The 6,652-nt window shown below is 37.6% G+C and overlaps 1 protein-coding gene across 1 annotated transcript in view; it reads left to right on the top strand.

Annotated features, from left to right (window-relative positions):
* The window catches only part of LOC117100826, a 49,451-nt gene that overhangs the window by 6,089 nt on the left and 36,710 nt on the right, over positions 1–6,652 (top strand). The window lies entirely within an intron of this gene.

Below are 6,652 nucleotides of genomic sequence, written 5' to 3'. Positions count from 1 at the left end.
AAATTGTTCAAAGTCCAACACCATCATGCTCCACACAGGCTGTCCCACGAATTGTCTTTCTCTATTGAATAAATCTCGACAACTAACTCATCATCTCTAAATCATTGTTATTTAACAAGTCCTAAGTCATTCGCCCTTTTTCATGGTTTTACTCCCTTTCTCAGAAACTGCACCCTTCTACATACCTGCTGTCTTACACATCCCCATCTCTTCAATCACAATTATATAACCACGATGATTCAAGCACCACAAAAACTCGCATTTACTTCTTGGACATTGATCTTTAAGATGTGTAATGATTATAATGATGAAATTGACAGTGGTAACAACATATATACATAATTCAAGGCTCGCAGAATCGCCACCAAAATATCTGCGTCGAGTAACCAAAAATTAATAGGGTGCGTCCCGACGTGCAACCTCTTTAAAATCTCCGAAAAAGTACACCAAAGATAGGCCTCATAGCGACTGTGAAAGATGTCGAAAAATAGTCATGTATGGGACTTGGGACTAAAACCACAGACGTACGACCGCCAAGTACTCAATACAGCAATACATGTGTTTGTGTAGGCCCTACAGTCGGCCGTATGAGGATCGTTGGTATAAGTTTCCCACATGGGTGATAAGCGGCGACATCCTTTGAACGTTAACACTCTACTAGCATCCACAAAACTCGTTTTTGTTTATATATTGTTAACAAAAATATAAACCTTGTCGTTTTGCAAAAGGTGAGGTCACAGAGGGCTTTGTAAACACATAAACTAGTAGTAAAATGACTTGCAGAAAGCTGATATTTTGCATGAAGGTGCTGTATGATGTGAAGTTGAACCGCTGGTAATATCTTGCGTTTATGATGAATAATAAAGATGTAGGAGATAAAACGAATCAAAAAATATTTGTCAAACATGATTGCTTGAGGTTATATGCTAAAATTTCTCATGAATAAGGTCATCCTTGGCTTGTTTGTGTCGATGACGTCGGCCGTTACTTGCGACGACAGTGATCGAAGTTTAACCACCTAAATAAGCCTATATTTGAGCATTTCCAGTATTCATTACCGCATTTTCCATAGTAATAGGTCGGAAGAAAATTTAGATTTGGTGGTCAACTTATACGCCAAGTGAATGCTTACGGAATCAAATTTAGCCCCCCAAAACGGCGGCGACAATCATCGGAGTTCCTCCATGTTAGTTGGACCAAGGCCCTACACTATTATGCTGTACCACCAGTCCAGCCTAGGGGCTTAGGCCTATAGCTAAATTTGGCCCAACAGTTAGCATGTACAGAATGTAAAAATAATACAACTAACAAATACAGTAAATGGAATATTTCTAACTATATAATTCATAATTTAAAGACCGTTACAACAACTTCTCCAGCTGTCACTCGATGTTTGTTTCCTTCTATGGAAGACAATCACCACCAAAAATACAATTTTAGACAATAAACGTGCTTTCTCAAACAAACAACGTACATTTACAAATAAACAATGTATTTTTAAAAATAAACATATTTTACAAACAAACAACGTATATTGCCAAACGATATATTTTCTCAAACGAAGAACGTTCCATGCCAAACAAACAATGGACATTGCCAAACGAACAACGTACTTTCCCAAACGATGTAAAATGCCAAATGAACAACGGAATCGTCCATTATTTCAAAGGGGTAATTGTAATTTTATAGCGCGCATCACACGCTCAAAAAGATAACGCCCTCATCATATCAAGTTCTTAGACTCTCTTACACAGAACTGAAAGGTGGTAGCTGGTTTCCAACAAGCAATACCTGCATTATTGAGGATATTTCCCGCACGATTAAAATCGCAACGGTACTGGGTTTGGTCTACAGGAACTCGTGTTTCGTGCAGGTCATTCCATTCATAGAAAAAGCCTTTAATGGTGAAAGCGTACCTGTCATTAGCCATAGTAGCCTAGGTCAATACATAACACCGGCTGTATAAAATTTATTATAAGATTGAAAATGTTAATCTTATTATTGTAGTAGTGATACACTATGTACAAGATTCAGTTATTGTTATTTGTTCGTTAACATTATTATATTTATAAATTTAATGTATTGTTTAAGTATGAATTACTGTACTATGTCCACGTTAAATTAATCTTATCTATTAAAATTGTACAGTATATTTAAATAATATAGTAATAGGCAAAGCTGAGGTCTAGCCTAGACTAGGCCTAAACAAATGAGTGTGAGTGTATAAAATTAGGAAAAATATGAAAAAAAACGCAAAATTGTGAAAGGATAAAGGAAGAAGGAAGAACAGGAAAGAGATCTGGAGCGGCTTAGATTAGTGCCCAAAATTGTTTACAAAAATGTAATGCAATAATAGCATATTGACTACTATTGTATATTTTGGGAAAATATTTCAGCCGCTCCAAAAAAATGTTATACATCCCCGGTGTTATGTATTGACCTAGGCTACTATGGCTAATGACAGGTACGCTTTCACCATTAAACGTTTTTTCTATGAATGAAATGACCTGTACGAAACACGAGCTCCTAGCCTGTAGACCAAACCCAGTACTTGCGATTTTAATCGTGCGGGAAAATATCCTCAAGATGACCTAACTACATTTCGTAAACTTGTCTCCAATATTTGTACGATTTTTTCAGAGCAAGTTTATACTCTGGAAATAGCCTTAATAATGACAAAAAAAAGTAAACAGTTTTTCATTAGTTTAATGATTAGGCTATAAAAATTGTAATAAATGGAGCCCTGTAGCGTGTGAAGTTATCTAATGAGTTTTTCAGTGATTAATTATTGATACATAGAAGGGTGAATGCTATGTTGTATACAAACAGCATTAAACAGGAGCCAATAATATAATACTTTTTGAAAAATTTTATTTTATTTTATTTGGTTTAATATTTGGAATATTCATGAACCAGGCCTTCATGAATTAACAACTAAACGTTATTATTATATTAAGTATCAAATCAGTAATATTAAGTCAGTAAAAAATTGCCCTAGGGCATTAGACGTGTACCGATATGTTGCCCTGTAACAAATTGCTGATCTGAAGGGTGCTATACATAAACTACTAATGTCAGTTCAGTATAACATGACATTTAGAATAATGATTATTCAGGGTTCAACAACAACACAACATTTTATTCAATGTAATTGATAAATTCTCTTGACCTGTTGCACAAACATTAGCTTCTATAATTTCTAATACTTTTTTTTTTATAACAATACCACTTATACAGTGATAATGGCATCTTTAAAGTAATAAAACACAAGAAACATGTTTTTATGTAGAATTTATACTTTTCTGTCTACTCCTGTCCGAAGTGATAGCAAAGGAATGCCATATCAAAGGCCGCAAACAACTCTGCATCATCGGGCAAATTACCCGTAATAAGTGTTATTCTGTTAATGCAGGTATTGCTTGTTGAAAACCAGCTACCACCTTTCAGTTCTGTGTAAGAGATTCTAAGAACTTGATAACTGATGATGAGGGCGTTATCTCGTTCAGCGTGTGATGCGCGCTATAAAATTACAATTACCCCGTTGAAATAATGGACGATTTACGTTGTTCGTTTGGCAATGTACATTGTTTGGCATGGAACGTTCTTCGTTTGAGAAAATACATCGTTTGGCAATATACGTTGTTTGTTTTAAAAAGAACGTTCTTTGTTTGTAAAAGTATGTTGTTTATTTTTAAAAATACATTGTTTATTTGTAAATGTACGTTGTTTGTTTGAGAAAGCACGTTTACCGTATTGTCTAAAATTGTATTTTTGGCGGTGATTGCCTTCCATATACTTCTCAAACGGCTCTCTGCTGGAGCCTTACGTACGAAACTTGTTATGCATGCAGTACGAAATGACGGGACAAGTATAGTACAGTACAATTATTTCATTTAAATCACGCAAATAACAATCTGGAAATAAATCAAACCTTGAAATGTAATATTTTTATAATGAAAAAGTTGCTAATATTAACAAGGAAGCAAGCAAACGTTTAGAGGTACAGTTAGGCCTAGTGGTGCCAAATTGGCAGACCAGCCTAATTTCTATACCCTTATTAATGAACAGTACTGTGGCATTAGCGCGAACTTTCGTACCAAAAACAACACTCACTAGGCCTAATTAACAGTGGTGGCGCCAGGACCTGCCCGATGGAGGGGGCTAAAGGCCCCGACGAGGGAGGGGGGCTAGTGGAGCGAATCGAGTCTTACTTGGCTGGGGGCCAGGGGCCGCCTAGAGCCCCGGTGGGGGTCCAGGGGGCTTCGCCTCCTGGAAGCCACGGATATTTGATGAATTATGGCGAATTTTTATTACTTATTTGACAGGCATCGAGTTACTATATGACTTCATGTAGGCTATGCTTTCTAATGTTGAAATCAGCTTCTCAAAACCAAAACATTTTGAATAAAGCAAGAAACAAAGAGTACCGGTATGCAATGTAACCATCTAATTTATTTTCAAATCCTCATTCTGGAGGATAGTTTATCATTTCCCGTTTAAATTAAACACGAAACTAATGCTTGTTTAATTTAGATAATAATACTTAAATTACTGGCTGTCTAAACTATGGTCTTGTCTTTAGGCTTCGTTACCTGCACGAGTAGGCCGGGCCTGGCCAGGTTATCATTATGCAGTAGATCGTTTAACCACACCTATGGTTCAACCAACATCCTCCTACAACCAGCGGTGGCGCCAGAAATTTTCCGATGAGGGGCCCGACGAGGGGGTCAGAACCAAGGGGCCCGAACCAAGGGGCCGACGAACCTCGGTCGACGGCCCGGAATAAAAAATCCCTGCTATAAAGGTTCATGGGGAGAGGTTTTATGGTCCAAAATGTGCTTTAAGACCACAATATTTAGGGACTGGCAATCAAAATACCGTTATTCGGATAGGTAAATTAGTATCTTTTTTATTTTTGGTCCGACGACAGGGGGTCCAGGCCTGTCCGCCGGGAGGGAGGGGTGCGATCCTTGCCCCCCCCCCCCCTATTGGCGCCGCCTCTGCCTACAACATGTTTCTTTTTTTATATTATCAGACTCGATTTTATATTTTGGCCAGTATGTAACAATGATTTACATTGGCATTTAAAAGTCAATGTACCCTCAAGATTACAATCTTTATTTGGAGAAATGACGATGTATGATCGCGAAATACCTACCTAATTTTTTTTTCTAGATCCGTACCTGTACAGTATTACACATTGCAATTTATATTAACTAACAATATAAACTAGAGCCCTGGCACATGTCTAGTTTCTTCTCTTTATGATTTTAAATTCCATTATAAAATAGCAGGATTGCCATTTACTGTATGTCCAGTATTATTTGTAACTGTATTGTTTGAAATAAAGAATGAGTTATATTTGTTGTCTCAGCTCTGTCCGGCTCTCAAATTTCCGACCGTCATCTAAACTGCACCATTTTTACAAAGATTTCGTCAACCTTAGAAACATAATTAAACGCGAAATACCTTGCTAAAAAATCAAGGGCTTTTAATTGTAAACGCCCTATTCATTGAGAAAATAACAGTAGAAATACACGTCCCCATGGTTACGTTAATTTTTATTAAACAGTTTTGCAGTGGATAGGACCACAACATACCCATTCATTCAGAATGAGTGTGCACGTCTTTGAAAAAAGGGTTTAACAACTGTTATACAACACACAACAGAAAGCAAACATAAACGCCATAGCAACAACAAAGTTAATAATTTTATTATGATGATCAATGACTGAATTAAAATGACATGTAAGAAGTGAACGTACAAAAAAGTAACACTTCGCAAAAATACAGCTGAACAACTCCTACCACTGAAACCATGGCACATGTTTGTATCGCTGAACAAGGCAGTCGGCTATTCCCTCCTTGCGGAGCAGCAGCGCGTTTGCATTCCTGAAGGCGGCGTTCAAAGAATCAGATCAGTCACTAGCGCATCTACATTCCAGAGTTGGCGGCGTTTAAAGAATAACGCCTAGTTCAGACTAGGTGGATAAACACGGCTCAACTCACCGGGTTTATCCACGTGCCAGTCTGAACTAGGTGGCTTATCTCACAAGCCGGGCTGTGTTCCTATAGTAACTAGGCCTGGCGTGCCACCGTGTTTAACTTTTCTAAGCCAGGGTTTAATCGCTGCGGGGGGTCTTGCATTGACTTCTGGTGAAAAATGACCAATCAGCATTCAATTACGTACACTGTGAGCGATCGTACGTTTCGAGCCCAATGTTTCCAACTCGTTTCCTGGTTACGGTTCATTATGCTAATTCTCTTGCCTGGCTAATCCCGCTAGTCTGAACGCCCGGCAAAGTTAAGCCGAGTTTAACGTTGAGCCGGGCTTAAAGCCCCATTCCCGGCAAAATTTCAGTTTTTAAGAAAAATCTAATTTTTGTATAATGTTATAAAGATTTATAAATATAATACGGAATTGCTAGTTTAACTGAATTTAGACATTCCTAAGAATGAAAAAAATGTAAAATAAGACTGAAATTTGATTTTTTGTGTTCCACACAAAAAATAAATGCGGATGAATTTTTCATGTTGATTTGCGATAGGTCGTGAGAAGAAATATCGTAGGCGCCGAAAACTTTAGCCTATCCAACGCTGCTGGCTAGGCCTAGCCTTACCTCGATTTTAGGTTCTGTTATCACACATAAAA

This window comes from Anneissia japonica, unplaced genomic scaffold (genome assembly GCF_011630105.1).
Source record: "Anneissia japonica isolate Jap-2015-1 unplaced genomic scaffold, ASM1163010v1 scaffold287756_len632865_cov181, whole genome shotgun sequence".
NCBI lineage: Eukaryota > Metazoa > Echinodermata > Crinoidea > Comatulida > Comatulidae > Anneissia > Anneissia japonica.
The sequence above is the reverse complement of the archived record's forward strand: the minus strand, read 5'-3'. Positions and strand labels throughout refer to the sequence as shown.